Source organism: Phyllobates terribilis, unplaced genomic scaffold (assembly GCF_046119375.1).
Source record: "Phyllobates terribilis strain yellow unplaced genomic scaffold, ASM4611937v1 Scaffold_12__6_contigs__length_324123572, whole genome shotgun sequence".
Lineage (NCBI taxonomy): Eukaryota > Metazoa > Chordata > Amphibia > Anura > Dendrobatidae > Phyllobates > Phyllobates terribilis.
This window is the reverse complement of record NW_027362772.1, coordinates 162,642,275-162,658,977: the sequence shown is the minus strand read 5'-3', so window position 1 is coordinate 162,658,977 and position 16,703 is coordinate 162,642,275. Positions and strand designations below refer to the sequence as shown.

General features: G+C 40.9%; 1 protein-coding gene across 3 annotated transcripts in view; it reads right to left on the bottom strand.

Annotated features, from left to right (window-relative positions):
- LOC141172355 (transcriptional enhancer factor TEF-1-like) overlaps nucleotides 1-16,703 on the bottom strand; it is an 82,646-nt gene that overhangs the window by 30,319 nt on the left and 35,624 nt on the right. The window lies entirely within an intron of this gene.

Genomic DNA, 16,703 nt, shown 5'->3' with positions numbered 1-16,703 from the left:
ATAATAATATTTATAGGGAGAGTCGGGAGGTCGAGAAACTCATCAGATGCTCTGCCAGTCCTATCAAAATTGGTGGCTTTGGCTGTATTTTATCAAATGTTCTTGGGGGCCTTATGGTGTATGGGCAACTTTAGTTTTCTTTTAACAACACCGAGCATTGTGACCATAAGTATAATTACATGCCATGCCATGAAGAAGAATCATAACTGATCCGAAACGCGTTGCATTTTGTACTTGTGTCTTGCTTCTTACCCATGGATTACCCAATAACGTATTTTCTATTTTTATTAGCTCACAGGAGCCATACTTTTCTCTCGCTTGTTGCACACAGACAGTGTGATCTGTGCACCTGCTGGGGAGTTCGTTGGACTTTTCTTTTTCTAACAAGGGAAATTATAAACCACATTTTCATAAATTCTCTGAGTGACACATAAGCACCCAATGACCCCTTAAGGAGATAGCGGTACTATACTGTAACAGGGCCTGGTACAAATGTAGAATCAAGGAGCAGATGGTACTATTTAGAAAAAAGATTAGCTATTTTTTTCCCACGACACAGCACTACTCCTGTCCATAGACTCATATTGGTATTAAAAAAAATTGGCCCATAAATGCCTCAATACCAGACATGGCCTCTCATCAGAAGTGGTGCTGTTTTTGGAAAACAAAAGTGACCTTTTTCTGATCTCAAAATAAATTACTACTTTAATGAGGGCATACGGGCGCCCGGAGTAAAATTATAATTATAAAGTAGGTCACTGAGCATTCAGCTGCAGATTACAAAAGTAATCGGTGATTTATTCAGAAATCCTTGGTTTGAGACCAAAAACTCCTTTTCACTTTCTTCCTGGGGTTAAATCTGGTTTACTCGACTGTCGGAGAACCATAACACATTGTAACTGCAGACTTAACGGTAGCCGATAGAATACATACAAGGACAGATTAGTTAGATAACAAGGGCTTATTGTGCTTAGTTTTAAGATTTGTGCATGCAACAGGTTGAAAAGTTTAGAGCCAATGTTGTCACAGCTGCCCATGGCCACGTAAAGCCACCATTTGGTCATCTCCCAACACATCTGCTTTACGCCCCCACCCCATCTCATGCTCTAGCACAGCCGTGGGGAAAACACATCCCCCTGAATGAAACAAGTCACAGCACATCAGTGACCAAATATAGCCATGGCGAGACTCGAAGAAACACTAAGTCCCAAGAAATTCTGTAGAAACTCTGAGCTTGAAGACAGAGACCACAACCGTGAACCCAAGAAGACCGACTTATTAACCCACCCAAGATATGAGTCACTCTTGGAAGCAAACCCAGTATAACAAAATGTGCAGAGTTTGATTATCGAGCCACTTGTAGGGATTTCCACCACTTGTTTCTACTTATGACTCAAATCGTCCAGTCAGCAAAACCATAAAATGAGTGGATGGGAGATTCAGACATCTTTGTAGTTCCTTTGCCATCTGCTTATTACTTTGGTCACTTTTTGGATCTCTTCTGCCTTGTTCTTCCATGAAATGAGACTCAATTACCTGGTTGATCATTTACAAATGCTTACTATAAGGCCATGGCCACACTATCAGTATTTGGTCAGTATTTTTTCTCAGGAGTGGGAGCCAAAACCAGGTGAGGAACAATCAGAGAAAAGGTATAATAGAAACAAGTCACCAATTCTGCATTTACCACCCACTCCTGGTTTTGGCTCCCACTCCTGAGAAAAAATACTGACCGAATACTGACCAAATACTGATAGTGGGGCTGTGGCCTAAAGCCCAAAGTATAGTTGGGGGCTGCTTCACCTCAGGTTGGGCCTGACCCTTTTTTTACTTATATTCTATTGAGATTCTCAGGTTCAGAACCAAAAAAAAGACAATTTTGTAACTTATTGATAGCCTCGTTATTTGCCAAAAATTAGCCAGAATATGGTATCGAAATTGCCTCTTCAAAGAGGAGTAGAACTCTACTGCTAACTACTGAAAGTAGCCATTCTAAAAGTCAATATCGACCCTTTAACGAGCTTTGCCACATGACTTAGGATAAAAGCCAAAGCAGAATCTCAATTTGCAAAAAAACATGTTTCAGGGTGTTGCCCCTCCTTAGTGCAAAGCATGAGATCTGATTTGGCTGTATTACAGGCCTCAGATTGGGGTATCTTCTTGGGGAGAGTGACATGCCTGACATCACACTCTGGAAACGTGCTGGTGAGAATCAGTAGGAAGACTGACTTGAGTGTTGTACAATTGTTAGCGCTAAGACCATCAATCCTTAAAGTATTGAAAGTGGAGAGTAATGACTGAGAAAGGCTTTAGGAGCCCATTAGAGAAAGGTCAGCCACCCACACCAGCTGATTATCTAATGTAAATGGGGCCTCGACAGATAATACAGGGGAAACAAAGAATCATGTTGAATTTCCACTCCTGATTTTTTTCTTATCTTAAAGGGAATCTGTAAGCAGGTTTTTGCAAAATAGTCCGAGGACAGCATGAGGTAGGGGCTAAAACACCGAATTCAAGGATATGTAAATTATTAGGCTGTGTGCTGTTGTTTCCATACAATGAATGTTTTATCACCAGGAGATTATTACTGTCTGGACTACAGTGCATGTGAGCCCTGGTCTGACCATGTCCCCTCCTCACTGCCAATGTACAATGTACATAGAAAGCTGTGGTGTGGGCGGGGTTAGCTTTCTGAGCTCTGCTTCATGCTACAGCTGCTGCACCTAGATAGCTAATTAATAGATGGATTCAGGATCTCTGCCCCTACATTATGCTGCTCTCAGATGAGGTAGCAAAAACTTGGTGACAGATTCCCTTTAATGCTGGGTTCAGACATATGTATTTCACTCCCATATACAAACCTCAATCCCCGGACTGACCCAAGCTTTCAACTTTGTCTACAGCTAGGACGTTCCAGAGTTCGGGATTGGAGACCTGCATTGCGTATAAAAGCACTGGCTAAAATCTCATTTATTACATATGTACACTGCTTGGCTGAACAAGGATTGCATATATATGGGGAGTCAGGAAAGATAGAGGTGAGCCGAGCCAGCTCTTAACTGACAGTTATTAAAATATGTATGGGCACCATTAGGATTGACCAAAACTTTGTATGGTGCTGAGCCCATATACCAATGATTCAGCTTCCAATTTATAGGTTTGTTCTAATGTTTTATCTTCAGGAACGTTCCGCTCCTATGAGTGCTGGAGGTAAATTTTGGTAGGAGGTAAATTGCAAAGTTGCTTTTCAATTTGACCTATTTAAGAACTTGAGACAACACTTTTAAAGGGAATCTGTCAGCAGGTATTTTCATATTTAATCTGAGAGTAGCATAATGTAGGCGCAGAGAGCCTGATTCCAGGGATGTGTTACTTGCTCAGCAGCTTACTGTACAATCAGTGTTTTATCAGCAGCAGATTATCAGTACAGGACTAGGTCTCACATGCAGGCCAGTCCAGCTGATCTGTGTAACCACACCCCCATCACTGATAGGCAGATAACTGACAGTGTACACAGGAATCTGCCAATCAGTGGTGTGGGCGGGGTTATACACAGCTCAGAATTCTGACCACTGCTACATCTACAGCAGAGAAAACAGGGATTCTATTAAAACTATATGAAGCAGCCCAGTAAGTGATACATCCCTGGAATCAGGATCTCGGCCCCTACATCATGCTGCTCTCAGATTACATAGCAAAAAAACAGCTGACCGATTCCCTTTAAGTCTAATATACTGTATGTTCCAATATTTAGAATTGTACTCATTAACATGCACACAGAGAAACCATTGGTTATTATACATTACAAATACAAACTATGACTGTGATAGAACAATAGCATTACAATAGCAGTAAAAAGATTCAGGTTTCTGAAATTTAGGCGAAACAGAATAAAAATTCTGACAAAAAAGGACATTCAAGAATGTAAAATAAGAAAAAAAATTGCCATTTTACTAAACTTCTATTCATTATAGAAAAACTATTTAATTTTTTATCTTATCAACCACCATTACGATTTATATATATATATATATATATATATATATATATATATATATATATATATATATATATATATATTATATATACATATACACAGTGAAGGAAATAAGTATTCGATCCCTTGCTGTTTTTGTAAGTTTTCTCACTGACAAAGACATGAACAGTCTATAACATTGAGAGATAGAATATCCAAAAAAAAATCATGAAAATCACATTGTATAAATTAGATAAATTTATTTGCATTTTGCAGTGAGAAATAAGTATTTGATCCCCTACAAACCATTATGAGTTCTGGCTCCTACAGACCATTTAGACGCTCCTAATCAACTCATTACCTGCATTAAAGACCGCTGTCTTACATAGTCACCTGTATAAAAGACTCTTGTCCACAGACTCAATCAGTCAGACTCTAACCTCTACAACATGGGCAAGACCAAAGAGCTTTCTAAGGATGTCAGGGACAAGATCATGCTGAAATCTATGCTGAACAAAAACGCAACGTGTGCACTAAGTCCTAAAGAGGAATGACGAAAAAGACATAGGAAAATATTTGTAAATATTTAAGAAACAACATCAATTCAAAAACTACACACATGTGGGTAACTGTCGTTCTGTGAAAAAGTTTTTAAAAAAAGTTTTGATGTTATTCAACTTTTCAAGTTCAGACTTGCAAGGGGTTAAGTCTTGAGAAAGCAGTTAATAGACGGTGGACTTATAGCTGTTGTTATTCATGGTGCAGAACAGGTTTTGGATAAGAGACTGCCTTCTTTCTCTTTCAATCGGTTTACTGAGCCTGAAGCAAATGTCAGTATAGGGCTTCCCAAGGCTGGATGTGTAATGTCCATCAAAATGGAGACAGGTGGCAATGGCAAGCAAAGACACCTGTTCAGTATTTTTACAGACAGGCAAAAGAGAGAGTTTATCCGGTTGGGCCACTGAGAAAAAGAGCAGATTTGTTTCCCTTTCCTGTTAAGCACATTATAACTTATAACTCCATGCGGAGCGGCACAGTTGGACTTGCAGTATTACAGTTATCCGGGCGTGTTTTCACACGCACGCACACATCAGGTCTGACCAGGTAACCTGTTTCTTCCCCAGAAGTATTAAAACAATCAGATGCATGAGTCATATCTACCTGTATATTAGTGCACAATGTTCTTTTACCTCGACCCACATTTGCAACTTCTAATTACAATTTCTAACAAAGGAAGAACAAAGGACAAGGGTGGAAGTGAAAGACGGTCTTCATTTGCATAGTTTTTCTTAAAGAAAAGGGTTTGTTTGAGAAACAGCGCCTCTACGTTCCACAGGTTGTATGTGGTATTGCAGCTAAGCCTCATTTCAGACACTGAACAAGGAATTTAAAACAGTCTTACTTTGACATGCGTTACATACAGGGTGTTTTGTGGCATTTAGTGTTTAGGTCAGGGCATTTTTTAACGTTTTTATCCCATAGTTATCTCTATAGGGCTTGAAAAATACTAGAAAAATTACATTTAACAAAAATATTTAAAAAATGACAAAAAATAGTTGTAAGAAACAAATTAAAAGTTTCTTGTTGGTTTCATAATGCTGAAAAACAAAAGAAATTTAAGAAAACACTCCACCGAATCTGATGATCATACCATGCTGGGAAGAGGCAATGTTAAAGGGGTTGTCCACTATTAGGACAACCCCTGCTTGATCTAAATGTTTGGCCTTTATAAAATAAAAAAGCTTATACTCCCCTCCCGTGCCGATGCCGTTCCAAGGGTGGTGGCACTCGCGGTTGTTGTAACACGTGAACCCGGCGCCCAATCAGAGCCGGCATCACTGTCCCCGCCTCCATCCGAATTTAACATGAACAGGAAGTCTGGGCTGTAGCTGATCTCTGACCTCCTCTTCATGTTCAATTTGTCCAAAAGCGGGGACAGTGACGCCAGCTCTGATTGGGCACCGGGTTCACGTGTTACAACAACCACACGGGAGCCCTGTGACCGCGAGTGCTGACACCGCTTGAATGGCTCCAGCACAGGAGGTGAGTGAGTATAAGCATTTTTATTTTGTTGTCGTGGTGTATAACAAGGAGTTGTCCAAGTAGTAGACAACATCTTTAAGGTGGCCGAACACCTTCAATAGCTGTTGGCTGAAAACCAGTTTGGCTAACAATTACTTATCCCTTTCTCCATACAAATAATAATATATACAGTATATGTTTCGCACGTCATGCTACATCAGGTGTGATGTTTCGTTCGGCTAAGTATGCATGGGTTCTAAATAGGGTGAAAAGGACCCCCATACATTAGATGAAAATCAGCTGAACCCAAAAATTTCGACAGAACCAGCCAACCATCTTATGTTTATAATTATCTCCCGACTCTTACTCTATAGATGATATTGGGGAAGAGAAGGATCGGGCAGTAGGAATTTTAATGGCTGATACCTTTGTTTTCAGGGAAGATAATCTGCTACTAGCAGTGTCTTGCAGCGGTTTTCTCTTCCCTTCCAATGGAAAACACATGCATGCTGCAGAGCTGGACGCACATGTGTATGAGGGAGTCGTGAGAGATAGCGGTCTACCCAATGATGTTATGTGTATATCTATTTCTTCTTAACTCTCACTTCCCGCAGCGATTCATCTTCCCTGAAAATCGACTTTGGAAATTTAACATGGCTAATTCTTCAATCCCTTGACATAATCTGTTGGGGGAGAGTTGAGAAACTTGAATACACAAAAGCCCCCAAGTCAGATCACCGTTTTTAAATTATCTGATCCGTCCCATTTATTACGGAAAGGACATTAAATTGACTCAACCCCGTGAAGTAACGAGGAAGGGAGAGAGGTGGATCCAACTACCATTGAGGTACACTAGGTAATGACATAATCTGTTGGGGGAGAGTTGAGAAGCCCCAATACACATAAGCCCCCAAGTTTGTATAGGGTCTTTTATTTGCACTATCATATAAACTTTTATCAGATCACCAATTTTTTAATTATCTGATCCATTAAATTGACCTCACCCCGTTGAAGTAACAAGGCTGCGAGAGGGGTGGATACAAAGTAATTCAAAGAATCTACAAGTCTTTGAGAAGCCAGGACTATTTTATTTTTTCTAAGGTCCTAAGAATCATCAGGAAGGTAATTACTACCTACCAGCCTGTTGTACCCAGCGCCGATCTCTGCCGGCTGAGAGAGGTCACAGACCACTCCTGCCGGTGATTCTGGCTTCTGCGGACATCATGTTGACAGAGCAGCTTCTTCTCTTCCACTCTACTCTATTATTGGGGCGTGACTGCCGACATCATGCTGATTGACAGCCGGCTCCCTGCTGACTAACTGCAGGGAGCTGGCTGTCAATCAGCATGATGTAGGCAGCGACGCGACGTCGACAGAGCAGCCCAGAAGAGTAAGAACTGCTCTGTTGACGTGAAGCAGCAGAATCTCCAACAGGAGCGGTCCATAACCGCTCTGTGCCAGCGCCAGGTAGAACAAGCAGATAGTTAGCAAGTACCGGCCTGTCACTTCTTAGGCCCTTATTAAAAAAATAAAATTGTCCCAGATAGTCCCTTTAAATCCATCCTGCATAAGTCCATCCATACTCAAGGAAAATACTTTGTGGTTGTTGAATTTCTGCTGGCAGCTTGACGAGACCAGTATATAATGTATTCTATCGAGATCAGACAGTTTATATTCATAGGCATGGGTGGTGGCGGCCTAAGGTGAACAACCCCTTTTAATTATCTTGACCGGCAGAACAGATCCATTTATGTAGGTCACTAGACTCAACCAATGTTCTTTATGCCAAAATGTCATCATGAATAAGTGTCTTATTGCATAAGACACTCAACATACCAATACATTAAAGTGCTAAATTGCAAAGCACGGGTCCCTGAGAGGAGACAGCTTTGAACCTGACCTTTATTTTACTTTGCAGGTCAACTTACAAAATATGTCTAAATTGTATGGATGAGGCTCTTCAAAAAATAAAATCATGACGATGCTACGAGAAATATCGTCAATATCACGACGACTGTAACCGTTTCAGAGAATTTAAGTTTGAGCGAATGCTGAATCATCCTGAGCGGAAAAAAAAAGTTTATGGAAGAAGTTCATGTGCTGCCGGTCCCAGTGGGGAGAGGAGAGACAGTTGTTGGGAGGAGGGGAGGATATGGGGGTGGGGAGAAAGTAGCGCAAAAGCAAGGCTGAAATTCAAGGAAATAGGCATGTCTTGGTGTTAAAAGGAAACTACAGCAAGGCATGACAGCTGCTTTGGGGGTCAAAGGCCATTACTTGTGCATTCATGGGCTTAACAGTTAGAAGGCAGCACCTGCCAGCTTCAGGGTGTGTCTGGAATATTCACTGTTGACATGTGACCGGGAGCGAGGAGAGGGGAAGGAAAGCAGAAAAAAGGGGGGATTATATAGATAATGAAAACAAAACATAAAATTGCATAGAGAGGTGAGGGTGTGACCCGCCTGGAGTTTATTTAACAGGCACGCAGGAACATTAGTAAGGCACTTGGAGGAAGGGGCATCCAGGAAAAAATAATCATTGTAGGAACATTGACGGGAATGTAAAAGGTCTATGGTGTATGTACCATAAAACTACAGAGTTCACTTATTTTATGCGATGAAGAACTATCATACGTGATCCGAAACGCATTGCAGGTTTTTTTAATGATTTAACTATATTGGATCGCAGAAGCTGGAACTCTTTCGTCTGTTCCCTTATTTTACAGGTATAATTTCTCTGTAGGTCTCACCTGATTATTTTCTGTCTTCTGAACCACATGCAGTTGATAAACCTTCAAGATAGTAGGGACCATGTTAGGGTAAAAATGAAGATAATCCAGCTCAACCAACTGCGAATAGGCTTTTATTCACACAACGTGCATATCAGAGGACAAGATCAGCAGTACAGCTAAAAGAAATGCGACATCAACGCGTTTCGGGTGACAGACCACCCTGAGGACAAGATCAGCAGTACAGCTAAAAGAAATGCGACATCAACGCGTTTCGGGTGACAGACCACCCTGAGGACAAGATCAGCAGTACAGCTAAAAGAAATGCGACATCAATGCGTTTCGGATGACAGTCCATCCTTAATACTTCATAGGACGCCTTAATGTTGCATTTCTCTTATCTGTACTTCTGATCTTGTCCTTTGTTATGCACGTTGTGTGAATAAAAGCCTATTCGCAGTCCGTTGAGCTGGATTATCTTCATTTTAAGATTGTTCCACGCCTTGACGCGGTGTTTCTGGGCTCTGAACACCTCCAAAATTTCTCTCATGGTGAGCTGGATCAAATCTTGCTTCACCATGTTAGGGTCCCATGTACAATATCTCTATCGCTATCGCCCCCAATTCTACCTTATATAGGAATGATCATCCTACCGAGTACCCCTTTGTTCTCTGTCAGACTCCTCTTGCGGTGGACTCCTTGGCAGTCAAGGATCTGGCATGCCCCGATTTCTGTGAGTCAGGAGGTCTCCATACAGATTAGACTGTCAGCTGAATCAGCCAATAATGTAAACGGGGGCCATTAATTTTTGACTAAATTGATGGCACCTTCTTTTCAAAAATCACAGTCCAAGTAGATGATGCCCGTTTGCGTTCTCTATGAATTAATTCCCCCACTAGCTTATGTTTCCAAATGGAAACTGAAAAATCTCACCAATCCTCCAAAATTCATCTTAAACCAGTTTCAGATGTATGTTTTGCACCCATCTTATCGACATAACACCTGGTCCCACAAGGTTTTACCTAACCTAATGCAGCCCCTGATTCTTCGAGACTAGCGTTTGGTAGCTCAAGTCTTGATCAAGGATGCACTGAAGTTAAGAGGTCCTTTCACTGGATTTTTTTTAATTAAGCCGAGTACCTCCTCCAATTGCTGTGGCTCCATTGATTCTGGAACAGTTTTTCTTTTGTGCCCTCCATTGCAAAGATGCAAATTTTCCCTTCAACCAACTGGGCGTATACCATGGAACTTTTCTGTAGGCAATTGTTTTTTCTCCTCTGACGCTGGCCAATGAAAACACAACAATGCCCACAGAGAAGTTCTGTGGCATACGCCCAGTTAGTTGAAGGGAAAATTTTCACTATTATTAATGGGGGAAGGATTAAGTTTACAACAGAGGTACACCGAAAAAGAAAAACTGTTCTAGAATCAGTGGGGAAGAACTAAAAAATCCAGTGAAAGCTCCCATTTAAGTGGCATATTCCTCTTAATGAATTTGGATGCTCTTACAGTTGCCATGTCGAAGACTAGAGTACATATCTGTTGTAATATATGCCACCTTTGTGACGTAAATTATGATTAATTTGTCTGCCGTGCTCAACTACGTCCCCTACTGGCTAATCTCTGCCTACTTTTCAAAGCCTTGGAGGAGATGACCGGAACTGGCTTAAAAGCCAAATCTATACATACTATTTAACCCTACTCTAGAAATAATACTCAGTTATAGCTTTATTTTTTAAGATTTTTGGTGCGTGGGCCCATAATTGTCCCGTTAGGACAACAATTAACTCATCATGATAAACATTCCTATATGCATGTACTTTTCTTATTTGCTTTTTATATTTTTTTTTGGGTGATGGTGGGGGGGGGGGGGGTTGGAGCTATTTACACACGTAAAAGGTCTTAAAGAAGCATGTACCAGACCAACATTCTCTGCTTACAGTTTCCCCCCCTGTCCCCATCAATCTTCTTGTATTCCACATGTAATTTCACAGAGCTGTCCCATCTGGAAGACACATGTGCCTCAGTGCAAAGCAATTCTGCAAATCTGAGCAAATGTGGCTGAGGGCACTGGAATTCCGGGCACGTAAACCAGTTGTGGAAGGCTATGGTAGAACAATGATCATTGTAGACATGCACAAGAGATCCCATCTTGGTCACATGTCCTAATCCTCCAATTGCTGCTGCTCCACTGATTCTGGAACAGTTTTTCTTTTTATTCTGTGCCCCTTGGTTCCAAAGGTTATGCCCACTAGTAATAAAGCTGTAATTTTTCTCTTCATCAGACTGGGTGTATACCACAGTACTACTCTGTGGGCGTGGCCGTGTTTTGATTGGCCAGCGTCAGAGGAGAAAAATCACACGCCCACAGTGAAGTTCTGTGGTAAACGCCCAGGTTAGTTAAAGGAACAACTTGCATCCGTATTTCTTGGGGGCATAACTTTGGAACGGAGGGGCATAGAAAAAAAAGAAAAAAAATTCCAGAATCAGAAAAGCAGCACCAATTGGAGGAGTGGCTCAGTTTAAATTAAAAATCCAGTGAAAGGTCCCCTTTAAAATGTAGGAAAAAAACAGGGAATTTTCTAATGTACACTTTGTACATTTCTCCTTATATTGCATTCATGCATCAGTAAAGATATCAGGATAACAGAATAATTCTTCAATAAATGGACTTCCTGTCATGTGATCTCTAAACTCAAAATGTGTTTTTAAGATTGGTGATCATCTGATAGGAAACATACAAAAGTGGAAACATCTCCATATCAAAATCAGTGCAAGCAACATATTTTTTTTAGAAGTTCAGAGAGAAGAAAAATAAAAAGATAAAGTATATAATATAGAATGTGTCATTGTTTTCATTATTTCATTACTTTCTGAGTTTAATTCAATATCTATTGAGCTATATTTTATATACGATAGCGCTTTAAGATTGCTTAATATGTTAATCTGGATGATACAAGTTCCCCCATATACATTGGATTAATGTTGACTAAACCAAACCATCTAATATATATATGGACCCCCGCATGAAATATGATGTTTTGAGAAAGAAGAATCCAGTATATTGAATTAAAGTCAAATTATTTGTGTTCCCACAGTAGATTAGCCATTACCAGCGGTGCCTGGCAGTGACTTACTCCACTTTCCCTTAAAAAAATAAACACAGGTACACTTGGCTTAAAAGAGGTTTTCAGTTTCAGAAATTCCCTCTCCCCCACCCGTAGCTTGTTTAAAAAATAAATAAATAAATAAATAATAACAATAAATAATGGTGCTTTACTCACCCTCCCTAGGTCCAGTTCAGAATTTGCTCCCAGTGTCTGCAAGTGTCTGCAGTTCTGATGTGACGTCAACAGCACTGTAGCCAATCAGTGAGCTTAAAAGCTCTGTCAGAGTTGACAGCATGAACTGCTGAGCTCACTGATTGGCTGCCGCACTGTCAACATGATGTCAGCACTTCAAACAATAACAGACACTTACAGCAGTGGTGGAAACTCAGTCCTGGACCCAGGAGGGGTGAGTAATGCACATTTTGTTTAATGAAAACAAACTGCAGCTGTGGTACAGGGGTTTTACGTTTTGGAAACTGAGCATGCATACAGGGTAGGAGTAGCTGGTGACCTAACAAGCATTATCCTGACAGCTGTTGGGACACTTTTGGTCCGTTTTTACACATTCAACACATATATCAGGTAGTTGAGTGAGGCATATGAGGCTGAAGACCCGCAGCCGGTCCATACATGACAGTCCGTAGTCAGACCGTAAGTATCGAATGTATGAAACCGGCCTCAGTCTGATATCTTCACATCTATAGTGCTGATACAAGTTTTTGGAAGTGACCAAATAATTCCCTTCACTTCACCGATCCATAAAAGAATTGGTTCTTCCAAATGTGTCAAAATGGAAGCAGAGTTCCAGTTCAATATCCATTTCCCCGTTGATACCTCTATTTATTGAGGACCAGTCACCAGATCAAAAGTGGCCATTTTTTTTTAAATCCGCAATACCGTTCCAGAGATATTAGCTTTTTTATTTAGCGTTAGCTGTTATCTTTTCCTAGAGGGCGTGGCTCACATGGTAATTATGCAGATCGGCCTAAAGACACGCCCCTGAGGATCCTATGAGCCACACCCCCTTAATGAAAACCATATAACCTATCAATAAAAGTCCTCATACCTCTGGAACCGTACAGCCGATTTAAAAAAATCAAGAACCGGAATACTCATGGGAGCAGCGGGAATAATATAAGAGCAAAAACTGGTTACTTTAGCTCTGATGACAGGTTCCCTTTAAATGCATTATCTTATAATATACCTTCTTAGGTTGTTAAAAGTTTATGAGAGAGCCGAGGATAATTCTCAAGTAAGCTGTTGTATTTAGGATAAAAGTTGTACACATTACTTGCAAGTGGTGGAATTTTACGTAAAGATGAAGGAAACAAGGTATTTATGTCATGGATCACAACAGACCTAACATTCTCTGGATCAGGCCATCTAAGAGTTAATTGTACAAAGTAAACCTTCATTACAGGGCTGTCTTGTAATAGATTAGGTCTGTAGGCGCTACTCCCCCACCAACCCCTCCAAACACACTAGAGCTTGTCCTGCCAGGCAGAGACCTGGATCAGATTTCATCTACCACCTCCTCCCTCTTCTCCTCCAGCCTGACTCCCCTCCCCCTCCCCACCCGCTGGTGTCTTCTTTCCATGTGACCTTGCAAAGGCTTGATTTACTGGAATCACAGACCCCCTAGAAAGGCAGGGAGAGGAAGAGTGGGAGGGGAGACACAGGGTATTACACAACAAAAGCTAACTCCAGGTCTCTCCCAGCCAGACACCAATAAACAGCAGCTCCAGCTCAGGGGTACACCTATGCCTGGTGGCGGGGAGGGCGGACTACATGTACTGGAGACCGGGCAGCATTTTTTTCCAGTGCATACAAATGTTCACACACACAGATAAAGAGTCTTGTAAATGAACCAGCAGATACAGGATGAACCAATGAATGTAGTCAGAAACCAGATAAAGAAAGCGTACAGAGATCGCCAAGTGTAAAAAATACAATAATATACATCTGACACATCAATGAGGTTTATGATCTTTGCCGTCTAGATATTACCCCAAAAAAATCAAGAAAAAAAAAGATGGAAATCTGTTCTTCTTATTGTAATGTTTATTAGATGAGGTTTCAAAGAAGTCGCAACTACATCTAAGCCAGGGTTCCCAATCAAAAGGCTCCAATTTGATCTTCGATGATACTTGGAATAGGGTTGACACAACTTTCTAAAAGTTTGAGCTGGAATTGGGTGGACAAAACTTTTTAAAAGTTTGAGTTGGGATTGTGTGGACACAACTTTCTAAAAGTTTGAGCTGGAATTGGGCAGACACAACTTTCTAAAAGTTTGAGCTGGAATTGGGTGGACACAACTTTCTAAAAGTTTGAGCTGTTTCAAATTTTCTGTGCTTGCTTTTAGAGCCAAATTTACCAAAGTTATGACCTAAGACCCCGTTACACATTAGACTAATGTCCGCTGTACCTGCTGATATTGACAAGTTTGGCTGACAAGTCGAATGTATATGGGGGCCCTGGACAGTAAACTGTCAGGGGGGAAGGGAGGTTAAGGATCCAGCAGGTCTGATTTCGGACTGCTAATCCTTTTGTTCTTCCAAAGATAAGCTGTCAGCAGAGATGTGTCAGAGCAAGCCCTTTTGTGTATGGGAGAGCCAAGCAGATCTGGTGAACCATCGCTTGGCCGATAGACATTTAAGGTGTATGGGGAGCTTTATAGCAGTGTAAGTGGATGTCCATGTGCATGTTTTCCATACAAAAGATATTTGTGTATGATAGTAGGGATTCCTCACAATGGCAAAAAGTAATGTAAGCTCTATGATGAGCCTAAAATGTCTCAAAAGAATGCTAATTTCATAAAAGTGGTCAAAAGAATACCTATTCCGCTGACAGTTATTTTTCCTGTCCCCTGACAATACCCATGCCTGCTGTATTCAGTTGAGCGTACATGTGTTTTCAATGAGGACATGGGAAATTTCATTGCAAAATACCTCTGACAGCAACTCGTCTCCTTAAAAAAGGGATCAGACATGTTGGAATTCAACAAGCACAATCCTTCTCCCTCTCCAAGATAATTCAGGAGCCCCACTATACACATAAGATAGTCGGGTGACGTGCATATATTTTTAGTATGAGAAGAGGATCAGGGGACCGCTCCAGGAAGAGGGGTAAAACATTTCCTAAGGATCTCCGAACAATTTCTTATAGATCTCCCATACATAAAGCAATTTAATGCTTAAAGGGGTTGTTCACTATACAGACAACCCATTCTCAAGTACTCTATTGCCCATTGTAAAATAAAAATAACACATACCTTCCACACTGGCACTGTTCCAGCATTCCCGATGCTCGTGTGACACTGTTATGCCATGTGAGCACTGCAGCCAATCAAAGGTCACTAATGGTCTGTAGTTCTTTACTTCCTTCAGATGTCGAATGTTCATCAGACGGAAATAAAAGAGCTGCAGCCCATAAGTGGCCACTGATTGGCTGCAGCACTCACATGGCATAACAATGTTATGCGAGTACCAAAAGACCCGAAGTGGGAGGAGGGAGTCTGTTATTTTTATTTTACATTAGGGAATACAATATTTAAGAATGAATTGTTCAAGCAGTGGACAACCACTTTACATCTGGCCATAGACATGAGATAACTATGTTTTGATAGAAAGCTATCTCTTCTATACACATGAGCAGTCGGCTTGGCTGACCTTTCACATGTTTTCAACAAGAAGAAAAGAGAAAGCAGCTGCCAGAGACCTTTCTCTAACCAATAAAAGTATTGAAGGTCGAAATTCCATTTGTGACGCCATATACATTGAATGGACAGCCAATTGACGGGTCCACCCAACTTTCATCTAGAGTATTGGGACTTTATTCAACCAAATCAACCTCCAACCAAGTTCCCCATACAGTACATGTAATACAATATTGTTTTCCTAAACTGATTATCCAGGAATAAATGCCAAAGAACAGTCTCTTGATTCTCAAAAACCATAATACCCAATGATAAAGAGACACATCTGTCCATGTGTTGTCATTCAACTACTGAGCTCCATGATCTTTGTGTTCATAATCCCATGCAAGTGGTCGTTTATAACTGATTTGCACTACGACAATTAGTTGTCGTCAGAAATTGAATATAAAGGGGCAGATTAATTATTGTGGTCTAAAAACTTAGACATCCTAAAACTGAACCAGGGAGGCAGAAGATGCACCAATGGGGCAATATGGCACATCTTGCAAGTCATGTTAGATGTGTTTATGACACTTTAGTTGGATTACATTAGAACGATATTTTCCATCAAAATTTTGGTTCAGTTTGGCACAGTTCGCTGCCTTTTAAATCATGTCCTCTTTTAAGCTTCACCTAATGAAAGAGGACTCAGCTATGCCTTATATAAGATATTTGGGGCAAGACATGTAAGCCAGGTTTTTGCCACAAATCGAAAAAGAATTTTGGTGCATTTTGGTTTTTTTTATTCTTTCCTACAGTGTTTGTTCGGAGGCCACAAATACACAATTGAGTAGGCCAGTTGCCTCAAATTTGTATAAATCACTGGTAAGCAATCAAAAGCTCTCCAACCAGAAAACTCCAAGGATACCTTCCCAGAAGCAATAAAGGAGAACGAAAATATGGGCAAAATACAAGCACACTGCTGGTTTTTATGACCAGCCAAATGTCATAAAACCATCCCCAATAAGACCTTGGTTTGTCACCTCCAAGGCAATTCAGAGAAAAGCTACTTTGAAGAGGATGAGGGACATACTCTAGTCTCCGATGATTAGTCCAAGGCTGATCTCTGGTGGCTTCGCATGGGGAGAGACCTGTCATTCAAGGGAGTGAGGTGGGGACATGCCACCGGGGACCTCCCTCAAACTTGTTATCTGAGAAGATACTTCAAAGTAGGTT